The 12,454-nt window shown below is 45.6% G+C and overlaps 1 protein-coding gene and 1 pseudogene across 7 annotated transcripts in view; both read right to left on the bottom strand.

Annotated features, from left to right (window-relative positions):
* YEATS2 (YEATS domain containing 2) overlaps positions 1–1,525 on the bottom strand; it is a 79,110-nt gene extending 77,585 nt beyond the window's left edge. For 4 of the 7 annotated variants that reach the window (XM_074328635.2, XM_074328667.2, XM_019735813.3 and 1 more), the window contains exon 1: positions 1,345–1,514. The gene's annotated coding sequence lies outside the window, so the exon portion shown is untranslated. Of the gene's footprint in view, positions 1–1,099; positions 1,241–1,344 lie in introns of those variants that run through there. The other 3 variants (XM_074328641.2, XM_019735814.3, XM_088793932.1) reach the window with 2 other exon arrangements.
* Positions 1,526–3,611: 2,086 nt separating this feature from the next.
* Positions 3,612–12,424, bottom strand: LOC109449474 (glutathione S-transferase P pseudogene; annotated as a pseudogene).
* Between the last annotated feature and the right edge of the window lie 30 nt (positions 12,425–12,454).

Below are 12,454 nucleotides of genomic sequence, written 5' to 3'. Positions count from 1 at the left end.
TCTTCCATTCTTCTCAGTAAATGGCACCGTCTACTCACAGTTGCTCAAAAACAAATACTGAAAAGCAAAGACTTCTTCCTTTCCCTAACCAATCCATTTCCAAGTCTTGTTCATTCTTCCTCAAAAATGTTTTTTTAATCTTTCCACTGCCATGGACCTAGTTCAAGATACTGCAAACAGCATCCTAACTGGTCTCCTAGTTTCCACTTTTGCCCTCTTCTGTCAGATTATGCTCCATACTTACTAATACTTAAAATCTTCAAAGGATTCCCATAGAAACCAGATTCCTAACCAGGGCATCATCTGCTCCTATCTTTGAAAGAATATACACAGCCAAAAATATACACTCAATGATAGTATCTGTAGACAGGAAAACTATGGGTACTTTTTCTCGTTTTGCTTGTCTGTAGTTTTAAATTTTCCTATGATGAATACTTGCTACTTGGTTGTTAAGAAAGAGGACATGATATTGCTGAACACTATTTGTTACATCGCATTTTTACATGCTAAGGAGAAAAGGGAATGGAAAATTGTAGGTAATCTCTAACTGTAACTGTTATAAGCTTAGGTGAAACTACTAGCAACCATATCAACTCTAAACATGATGTGCCAAGGCTGTAGGATTACTGGTGATATTTTCCTTCTCTACTTTCTATTTTTTAACGTAAGTACATTCGTAACAGAAAACAAGTATTATGATACAAACCTCATTGTCTTCTGCAATCTGGCCACAACCCACCAAACCAGCCTTTCTTCCAAGTACTCACTTTCCCACGCTTTCCACTCCAACCCCGCACTGTCTCACACCTCCGCTGCTTTAACTTGGGCACCATCCCTGGAATGTCCTCCGACGTTTCTAAATCCTACTCATCCTTCAAGCGGGAGGAGGACGGCTAGGATGGCGACAGGTTGGAGGGAGATTCCAGGATTCTTGTTGGTAAATCCACAACTTGCTGGTCCTGGGGCCAAATCTCACCACCAATCCCATCACAGGCCACCAAGCTTAGCATCCTAAAACCTCCGGCCACTGGAGCTCAAGGAACCCCCATCCCTCAGAAAGCGCTGCGCCCCTTAGAAAAGGAGTCCCCCCTAGACATACCCAAATTCCGGGTTCCCGCTTCGGACACTTCCCGGACATACACACTCAGCCTGGATCCAGCCTCCCCCTCCAGATCCTCTCCCCTCCGCAGTCATCCGCCCCTCCCTCCGCTCCGCAACCCGGGCCGCGCGGCCGGAGAGGTGGGGGAGGGGCGCGCACGTGCCCGCGCCGCCCCCGCCCAGACAAAGCCCGGGAGAGCGGAGCGCGCACCCGGCCGGTCCCATCCCGCTCCCGCCAACACTCACCCTTTCCCTGGTCTCCAGCTGAAGCGCAGGCCGCGCAGGGGGAGCGCACCGCGGGGCGGAGGGAGCGGGCGAAGCCCTGCAGAGCTGCCCCGCCACGAAGCTCCAGCGACCCCGGAGCCCGCGGAAGCACACAGCTCGGTGCAGCCCGCCCGGCTTCGCACGTCACCACTAGGGGCGGGACGGGGTGCGCGCAGCGGTGGCGGCGGCGCGCGCGCGCGCGCGATCCGGGGGCGGAGCTCGCAGAAATGTGGGCGGGAGCGAGCGGGCGGGCGGGAGCGAGCGGGCGGGCGGGCGGGGCGGAGAGGGGAGGGGGCTGGCCCTGGCCCACGCTCTGACCCTGGCCGGCGCTGCCGCTCCTCGTGGGGTGTCTGGGGATCGGTTCTGGCAGAGTCACTGTCATTTATCCTTTTCCTCCCTAGAAGGAAATGACGCAGCTCAATCCCAAGTTTGACAGAATATTCTGCGGGCATTTGTGAAGCTTTTACAGTACAGTAATAACAGCAGTAGCTATGATTTTTGTGTCATCTTGTACCAAGCTTTGTGCCTAAGTAGTAGAGACACAAATAACTATAGGTATTACCAACCTACTTTACAGATGCAGAAACTGAGGCTCAGAAAGGTTGGAACTTGCCTAAGTCACACAACTAGTCAGTGACAATCCATCAAGTCCAGGTTTCCTCGTAAATATCTTAAGTCCGCACTTTCCTTTCCCTCACCTGTACCACCCTGCCCCAGACCCCTTCATCTCTCTTCCCAAGACTACTCTGGTCTCCCTACTGGTCTCCAGGGATCTGATTCTGTCCCCCTTCAATCTGTTCTCCTGTGTAAAGATTTTACCATTGGAGCTGGGTGGTAGGTTTAGAGGGGGTACACTTTGTAATTGTTTTATACTTTACATATATGTTATTAAAATTTTAGATGTATTTAGTGTTTACTAAAAATATTTTAAAGGATTTACTCCTTTATCTCCAATAGCAAGCCCAGTGCATTGCACATAGCATGAGCTCAAAAATTATTTGTTGAATGAATGAATAGTAGGGCCAGGAACTGACTCCAAAACCCTGCAATATAAGGGAATAGAATATAATATGTCACCCCAGCCTCCTGACCTTAACGTCTACTCCTGACCTTAAGGGTAAATCAGATTGATAATATTTGTTCAGCAAATTTTTGCTGCATTTCTATTCTGTGTCTTGGCACTGTGTCAAGACTGCGTCAGGCACTGAGAATCAGAAATGAACAAAACAGTTCATTTTAGTCAATCTAACATGAAAGGCTAGGAAAGGCCTCCTTGAGCCTTAGGCTAAGACCCAAAGAGAAAATTGGAATTGGGAGATAACAATACTTTTCATGGAGAAAGACGTAAGGTAAGAGGTCAGCATGAGTGTGTCAGTGTTCCCCTACTTTGGGGTCTAACCCTGAGGCAGGGGCATAGAAGTATTCAGCTAAGTGGCGGGGGGGGGGGGGGGGGGGGGGGCGGGGAGGAGGGAGTGCTAGAAGACCACTTCCTCTGGCCAAGCTTGAAAGGCTGCCCATTTCTGGCAGAAGTTTCCCATTGAGCAGGACTTGGGAACAGAGAGCAGCATTGGGAAGGGAGAAGAGTCAAAAAATGCTGCTTGGTGTCCACAATTTGCACCTGGTGTGCCAGAAAACCAGCCTTCTCTGCATGCTCCCTGCCAGACAAATAGAAAGAGCCATGGACAGGCCAATGGGTGCTGTGCCAGGTGCCAGGTGATCACCAGAGGCAGTAGAGGACTCATTGGCAGGGAATGGCTGTAGAATGTAGCTAAGACCCCAAGGATGGAAAGAGCTGAAGTGCTCCCAAGTCAGCTGGGGAGAGGAGAAGGGATGGAGGAGTGGGGGCGGGGAAGGTGAGACATTAGACTCTCAAAGTGCTGAAGCCACAGATGATGAGCTTGCCAGCCAGCAACCTCAGCAGCTGATGCCAGCAGGGCCATGGTGACCAGGCGTGACTAGGGAGGCCAGTGAGGACCCAGGCTACAGCTCACAGTTCTGTACCCCTCCTGCCACTGCCTTGAAGCTTCCCTTGGATCCCACAGGCCATCTTGGGAAATCAAGAGGGGAGAGGTGAAAGTTCTTACAGGACTGCAACTTCGAATTGACTAAATGTTTACCCTAAATGAGACTGTTTAAGATCAATTAACTTCCTGTTTTCTCTCTTGGAAATTTTATCCGTCCTGGGGACAGGGAGGCAGGCAGCCCCTGCCTCCTGCTAAGGGTGTCACAAGCCCTCACTGTCTTCCTTGCTATTGATGGGGAGCCAGGAAGGCCTTGAGCTTGGGCGGGGCACTGAGGGTGCCATGTAGGTGGAGAGCAAGGGGAAGGAATCCCAGCAACGGGGGCCAGGACCTGGTGATTCAGCAGCAAGTCGAGCAGGTTGTAGTCTGCAAAGGAGATCTGGTTGCCCATGATGATGGCCTGGTCCCCCTGGTTCGAGGACAACAGGGTCTCAAAAGACTTCAGGTGCAGGGACAGTTCCTTCACATAGTCCTTGTTGCCCACCTCATAGTTGGTATAGATGAGGGTGACATACTCGGAGCGGAGGTCCTCCATGCTGTCATTCACCATGTACATCAGGGCCACCTCCTGCTGGTCCTTCCCATAGAATCCGAGGGAGACGCTCAGGTGGCGCAGGATGCCATTGGACTGGTACAGGGTGAACTTGGGGAGCTGCCCATACAAACAGGAAGCCTTGAGAGGGCCCCGCGGACAGTTCTCCTCAGTCACCAGCTCCTCCTTCCAGCTCTGACCCTGGTCAGACAGCAGCATGCGCCTGGCCTTGCAGTGCCCTCAAACAGTGAAGTAGACAATGGTGTAGGGCCTCTTGGTTGCCGTGTAGACAAAAGTGGTGGCAGCGCTCAAGACCAGATAACTTTCATTGGCAAGTTTAGGTTTAGCCCAATCCCCAGTAGTAATTAGAGCCCATGAGAAATAACATAGCTACCGATTTTTACACATTTGCATGCAGTGTTGTACATTTCAACAACAGATAAGCTCTGTGAAGGAAACGGACAGGGTGCTAAGAAAGCACAGCACAGAGGGACCAAATTTCGTGTGAAGGTAGAAAAGGACTCCCTGAAAAAAACGACACGAAACCTGAAGGCAGTAGGAGCTGTTGAGTCACCATAAAGCCTAAGACCAGGTGAGAAGTGCAGGGAAACTTAAGCAAGAGCAGAGTGGCTGGGGATGGGGCTGACTTAGGCAGGAGCAAGATCATGCAGGAGGGAAGAGTTTGATCTTTATGGTAAGAACGACAGGAGGCCATCAAGGGTTTCAAGCCAGGGAGTTAATGTACTCAACTTGCCCTTTAGAAAAAGATCACTTACCCTGGCAAACGGGTGGGGAATGACTGGGAAGGTGGGTGAACAAAGTAGCCGCCAGACAGTTGCAAAGCAATTTGAGTGGCCAAGGTGAATAATGAAGGTGGATTACACTGGACAGTGGAAATGGAGGGAAATGGATACATTCAATAGTTGCGGAGAAAATGCTGAGAGACTTGGTAATGAACGGGGAGCAGACCAGGGAGGAAAGGAAAGGAGACTGGCCCCTGCTAAGTCAAATGGCACATGAGGAAAAGCCGCCCCATCCTTCAAGCCGACAAAGACCTGTGCTGGGGCACACAGCTTGGCGAGTGTCAGGACGTTGGATTGCAGGCTCCTCCTTGGCCAGGCCTCCTCAGGCATTGTTCACCTGTACAGTCACTAGAGGTGGGGTGTGGGGGTGGGTGGGGGAGTGGAGTAGGGTGGGGGATGGGGTGCGGTGGGGGTGGGGTGGCTGTTAAGTGTACAATGTTAATGAAAGGAAAAGCAACTCATGTTAAAGTTAGTCAGGAAGTTTCCAGTAGTGTTGACACTGGCCCAGGAAAAGGAGCCTGTAGTTTGGGGGGTGGGGGGGAGGGCTGGGGAGAACCTATGCTGGCAACTGCTGGCAAACAGCTTCTTGCAGCAGAGAAACAAGGAAAGCCTGAGAAAGGTGGGGAACCCAAAGCTCTGCCTGAGAGGCGGAGGGGGAAGCTGGCTCAGATGGAAAACTGTAGTTAAACTGACCAAGGGTTCTCAGGCCCCAGGTATCCTGGACATCCCCCTGAGAAGACCAACCACCCTTCCTAAGATTAACAGGAGTGGGAACTCTGGAGCCCTTAACATAATGAGGTTCCCCTACCAGGATGCAGATACTAATTATACATGTAAAATGAGGACCTCACTTATTTACAGCTCCAAGCAAACCATTAATGTAGTTAGTGTCTGGGAATTACACTTAGGCAGTTAGAAATGAATCGTTGTCTCCAACTAGGTCCAAACAAGGAGCCAAATGTCTGTTTGTCCTATTCGGATTTTGGCAAAACCAAATCCCAGTCTTGTAGAGCTTATTGGATCCTACCCTAACCCAAAAGAAGCCATGTATTGTACTTCTCCGTGTGGATTGCACAGTCACTGTAGAATTACAGACTTTGGGAATGGGGGTGATGATGCAAGACATGTTTTCATTCATGGAAAAAAAAGGAGGGGTGGGTGGAATTTGCCCTGAAAGGAAACATTCTACGGCTGGAACTGGTTGGACTCTCTCTTTGTTTCGTATAAAAACGAGGCCTCTAGATACGGAGAAATTGGACCTCTCATACATTGCTGATGGGAATGTAAAAGCATGTAGCCGCTGTGGCAAAAGCTTGGCAGTTCCTCAAAATGTTAAACACAGAGGTACCACATGACCTAGCAGTTAACGCTCCTAGGCAAATACCTAAGAGAAATGAAAGCATATGTCCACACAAAATTTATATAAGGATGTTCCTAGCCAAAGCACGTACCTCAATAAAGTTGTTAAAAATAAAAACAGAGGCTTCTGGACAGATGCTAAAAATGTCTGAAAATTACTTGTAAAGGTAAGGTAAAGTAAATATAAAATTTCAACTATAATATGGTTCTGGTAGAATTTGGGCAATGTGAAAAGGAGAATGTATAAAAATAGTTCTACTTAAACTTCCGAGTCAAGTTTTTAAAGACTGAAGAATTTTGATTTTAATTTGGTTACATATCCTTATATACGTTATCAGCTTTTAGGTGCCCAGTTAACACAATAAATACTGGGATATTTTCATTTATTGCTTGTTGTTTGTAAATTAGACTTCCACACTACAGCTCTCTGTTATAAGAGATAAATAATGACACTAGTGCTGAGTGTATTTATTTGTTGACAGAATTTTTAATATCCTTTCATTTCCTTGGTGGCATTTACTGGTATTATCCTCTGCTAGCTTTTATTGTGATCTTCTCCTGGCTTCAGATTTAAAGGCCCATTTGTTTGAGAACTGCCTCCAAATGCTCTTAGTCAACAGGTACAGCCCTGACAGTAAATAGCCTTCATTCCCCAATAAAATAGGTTCCTGGTGGCCTAAACAGCCAAAACTAATAATGTTGCATATATCAGGTTTCAAAAATCAATTACTGTCCAGAGTGCTAGTATTCTGTTGACCCTGATGTTAGAAATCGTATTCGGCCTTCATAATGGGCACTGAATGGCAGATTTGGGGACGTTGCCCCTGTAATCAATTCTCAGATTCCTTCAATGCAAGTGAACAGGTGATTTTTAGTTGGGAGGGATGAGCAATCTTCTATAAATTGACCTTGGCAGTGAAACATACCACGTGTGTAATAACTTTTAATCTCCAAACTCATACTTTGTATGACAATTATGTGTCACCTTCTATGCTTGTAAAATGCCTTGTTCATATGTTCAGAGTAAATCTATCCAGGTTTGGTGTTTCCCAGCTGAGCAGCAATAATGTCAGAACAGCCATAAATGTGCCTGGAACAGAATTATTCACATTACAAAAGGAAAAACAGAGGGGAAACGGGCAGAGAATTTTCCCTGCTGCTTTATTTTCTGTTCACCGTAGATAAGACCAAGTAGAGAATTTGAGTAGTCAGAGTTTGTGTATAGAATGAATTTGGTTCTTGATGGCCCCAAATGCAGGAAGTCTGTTTTAAAGTAAAAAACAAATCATAATATTGGATATGATACATGGGAAAGCTTTTTTTTGACCCTTAATTGTATTATGCTTACACTATGTTTGTACTATGGTGACCTTAATATTTTGTATAAAAGATTTATTTATGCAACAACATGGGATTAAGAAGCTACGCCTCTCCTCTCCTTCTTTCATCACCCCATCTCTCCTCCTCTTATAACTCTCTCCTTTTAGACGTGGCATACATAGCAGCTTGGCAGACTTCACATCCATTCTTTTTTTTTTTTTATCTCCTTCCCCCCGCCACTCTGAGTCAAGCCATTGTTGTTCTCAGTCAGGTTGTGGAGGACGCAGCTCACCGGCCCATGTGGGAATCGAACTGGAGACCTCGGTGTTAGGTGCACAGCACTCCAACCACCTGAGCCACCTGGCTGCCCCTTCATATCCATTCTTAACCCTTTCTTCTTTGTCTTCTTCTATTAAAGCTGGGAAGTTGAACACTCAATTTCCTGCCCTCTCTTGCAGCCAGGAGTGACCAGGTAACCCACTCCTAGCCAAGAAGATGAAATCACAGTTCAACGAATACAAAGAGAGGCTCCCAAAGAAAGTGGAGGGTTGTAGCTAGTTCTGCCTTTGCCCCTCTGTCCCCTTCTTCCTACCTTGAATTTGGATGTGCTGCCTGAAGGTACAGCAGACATCCTTCAACCATGAGATTACAAGCCAACACATTAAAAATGGTGGGGCAGAAAGAAGGCAAGAACCTGGGCCTTGAATGACACTGTTGAGCCTTTGTACCAGGCCTGGACTGCCAACTTGTTATGTAAGAAAAATATCACTTATGTATTTAAACAACTTGTGTCCAGGTTTTCTGTTGTTTGCATTAAGCATGTTCCTATATGACACCCGAGATTTCTTCAGTGTGTTTCTTTCCTTGTTCCCCTAACATCTCTGATACCGTAGTTCTTTCTCAACCTCTATCACAGGCTCCTCTTTCTCTGCCTATGCCTAAATACTGAAGTTTCTATGTCCTCTGTCCTTGGTCTGTTCTCATTTCTTGAATAATTTTCTCTATGTCCACAGCTTCAACTGCCCCTTACATACAAATGAGTTCTAAATCTAGACCACTGAATTTGGGCTTCCCTCCTGAACCTGGACCATTTTTTTCAAATGCCTTTAAGACATTGCCCCTTGCGTGGCCCTGAAGCAAATTCAGCTGATTCACAATTAAACTCTTTTTTTTTTTCCCATCCAAAGCTTACTTTTCCTCCTTTCTTACCTATTTTGGTTAGCAGTTTCACCACCCAGTCAGTTATCTGAGATAGAATCTTTGGATTCCCACCGCACATTTACTCTCAGAGGTCATATCCAACTAGTCTTCAGGTGTTACTGAATCCATCTTCTAAATTATTCTTAGGTCAGGTGCCTTCTCTCTTTGACCTGGTTTCCTGTCCTTGCCTCCTAATTGCCTACTCTCCCCTCTAATACATCTCAACTGCAGGGGTCAACTTTCTACAGCACAAATCTGAGCGCCTCACTCCACTATTTAAAACACCTCCCAGAGCCCCGCTTCCGTTGCCTAAGCCAAGTGGTTCTCAAGTTTGCAATGCATCAGCATTACCAGAAGGACTTGTTCAAGCAGATTGCTGGACCCCAGAGTTTCTGATTCAGTAGGTCTGAGGTGGGTCCTAAAACGTGCATTTCTAACAAATTCAGGGATGATGCTGATCAGGAAACACATTTTAAGAACAACTGGCTTAAGCTAAAATTAACTCTTATTAACGTCAAGTTAAAATCATTTGCAATTTATCTTCCTAGTTTGTGGCCGCTGCTCACCACATTCCTTAAATTATGTCCAAAGTCACTTTTCACTTTAATGGGAAGTCAAGGTCTTGACTCATTCTCTTCCACCTGCCTAGAATGCATGTCCCCTTTCTCATTCCTGCCAAACTCCCGGTTCTTCAAGGAAGCTCCTGCCTTCCTTTCTCCTGAAGAATTAATTTTTTGCTCTCTCCTCTACAGTCCTTTGGCACTTCATACGTCGTGAGGTAATTTATAGTTTTGCTACTTAAACCGTGGTCCTCAACCAACAGTAGCGACATCCCGTGGAAGCTTGTTAGAAATACAGAATCTCAGGTCCCACCTCAGAGCTACTGAAGCTGCAATTTAACAGGATCCCCAGGGGATTCCTGTGCTTACTGATGTATGAGAAGCGTTGTACAGGGCCTCGTACTAGGCACTGGGTAGATACATTGATGACAGTATTTCCTTTGATTCCTTCAACAATCCCATGGATCATTATTATTGTCTATAATTCATGAAAGAGGAAGTGGAGACTGGTTGTAGCAGAGCTGGGGTTCAAACCCAAGGCCATCTGGCTTCAAAACCTGTGCTTGCTCTCCTATACCGATTGTCTCCCTATTGTAGATCTTCACACAAAGCATTGTAATCGGCTCCCTGTCTGTGTAAGGAAATGCTGAGCAGGGCAAAGTCTTATTGTCCCTAGGCTTCAAGGATGAAAATTACGCAAAGGAAACAAGGAAGAACCTTTGTTCTTTCTCACTGTCAACTCCAGTTCTAATAGCAACTTTGGGTAGGATGGGTTTCTTGAAGAGAAGAGATTATATGAAGTTTTAAAAATATCACAACTTTATTGAAATATAATTCGTATATAATAATTAACCCACTTATACACATTTTGATAAAAATGGGGTAATTGCAAATGTGGGCGTAAGGGTACAGGTAGGGGTTAGGGATAGCTGCAGCAGAGTAAGTCAGGAATAAAAGATTGGGTGGCAATCTATTAGGACTTCCACTTAGCATAACAAGAGAAAGGCAGCAGCTGTGAACCAAAGCAGGCTCACTAAAGGACTTTGGAGGCTTTATAATTACCCTGTTCCTTTTTTTTTTCAACATATGCCTTCTGCTTCTCACAGTGATTACTAGTTAAATAAATATATATTCATTATCTACTCTGTGCCAGGAACATTGCTGGTTCCTGAGGCTAGAGTTAAGTTAAAAAGACAGACTTGGTCCTCAAGAAATGAAAAATAAATCTGTTTGGGGAATCAGGAAAGGCTTCATAGATAAGGTAGCTTTTGAGCTGAACTCAGAAGCAAGGAGAGGGTTGCTACTGACCCTAAATTTAGACAGAACCCAAAACCTAATAATAAGGTCAGGGAAAGTCACTATCTATTATGTAAGATGCAGGAAATCATTAAAAATGTGATTTAACAAATATTGATGAGACTTTTCAGTTCTAGGCAAATTCAAAATAGGCCATTTGTCATTGGCATTCTACCTTCTAGCATTTTCTCTCTCCTTTCCCTTTCCAGTGATTTCAGGCTTTCCAAAAGTATCCACTAAGGCAGGGGTGTCAAAACTGCGGCCGGGCCAACTGCAGTCCGCAATCCATTGTTAATTGGCCTGCAGCAAATTCCAAAAATATATTTATTTTACTTAAATAAACTAGGTGAGGCAATACGTACTTCACCTTGAGTGAGTGGCCCGGCTGTTTGTATGTTTTACCGCATATGGCCCTTGGTGAAAAATGTTGAAAAAGGTTTGGACACCCATGTACTAAGGGATCTTATCCCAGCTGATCCTATCTCCTGAATTGGATTCTTGGCTAGATAGATTCTTAGACCTCCTCAGATAAGAAATGATTCCTGATTTTGAAGAGTCCATAATCTTGGAGAGGGAGATGAAGAGTCAAGTAAACAGAAAAGTACTCTTACAAAGGTATATAAAGTGAGTAGTGGGGCATCATCTGAGTCAGACTTGAATGGGGATAGAGTGGTCACCAAAGCTGCCCTGAGTAAGTGAACCCTAGTTCTTTCAGAGAACACATGGGAAGTTACAGGCCAGGCATTCCAGGAGAAAGAAGCCCAGGCTCAGAGATGGGTGAGCCCATGAAGCATTTCTCCCCACCCCCCTACCCCACTCTAGATTTGTGGAATTTCATATTGTATTTGTTTTGGCAAGCAGCAAAGCCTTCCTCTCCCTAAACAATTCAGATCTCTCTTCCTGGCCCTTAGCAGGTAGCCAGGCATATGAACTATAGTGTCAACCAATTGTTTCCACCAAGAATTTCAATCAAGGAGTAAGTGAGGGAAAGATACATTTTTTAGCAGTTATGGTGTATGGGTATGGATGTTCTATCCAGCTTATTTCAGCCTGAAGATCGTTGTTGTGTGTATCAAGTGTCTTGACTGATTTAGGTTTAGGAGTCATCACGTACAGTCATAACTGAAGCCACAGAAGTGGATAAAATTGCCCAGGATGATTATCTGCAGGGTAAGAAGAAAACCTGGTAATTGAGGATTTACAAAAGAGGTAGTAGAAGAGCCCATGAAAGAAAAATAAAAGGAAAACTGTGATGATCGTCAAGACAGGAAAAATATAATCAAGAGCATCAAATTTTGTAGGGCGTTGAATAAGGACTTTGGATTAGCAGTAAAGATGTAATTAGTACGTGTGGCAAGGGTGATTTCTGTAGAAGTATGAGTGCGTGAGTCAGATTGCGGTGTGTTAAGTTGTGAGGCCAAGGAGAGACATTTTAAAAAGTGGGTGGAATTAGAAGGGAACTGAGGGCTGCAGAAAGTATTTTAAAGATGGGAGAGGCTGGCGTATGTGGAAATGCTAAAAGAAAGTGCTCATAGAAAGAGAGGTTAACAGTTGGAGAAGAAGAAAGGGGGAAGTTCCTAAGATGCTAGATGAGTGGGACTTAGTTTAGATGGAGGGAGGACATCTAGGTCACGAAGAAGGTAGAGGATAGGAAATAAGTACGGAAGGGCAAGATGTTGAGAGAGATTCTACCTCATGTCCTTTAAGTCTTTGAGGGAGAAGGCAAGATCAACTGCTCAGAATGAAAGAGAAGTCCGTGGAGTACTCCAGGGGAGAGGTAATGCGCTCTTACGGAGAAAGGGAAAAGGGGAGAGTCGGTACACAATGAACGCTTGCCAAGAATATCTTGCTCCGTTGGTTGGAGTGCCTAGAATTTTAGCAGTATCATTTGCAGCTCATTGATTTTCTCTACCAGTGCTGAATAGCTTGGGAGTAGCAGTAGAGGAGGCCAACAATTGGGTTGATACACATGTAGGCGGTAGGAGAGTAAACGGAATGGGA

Source organism: Rhinolophus sinicus, chromosome 17 (assembly GCF_057876585.1).
Source record: "Rhinolophus sinicus isolate RSI-liver-muscle chromosome 17, RSI-T2T, whole genome shotgun sequence".
NCBI lineage: Eukaryota > Metazoa > Chordata > Mammalia > Chiroptera > Rhinolophidae > Rhinolophus > Rhinolophus sinicus.
Note: the sequence above shows the minus strand (reverse complement) of the source record. Positions and strands in the feature narration are given on the sequence as shown.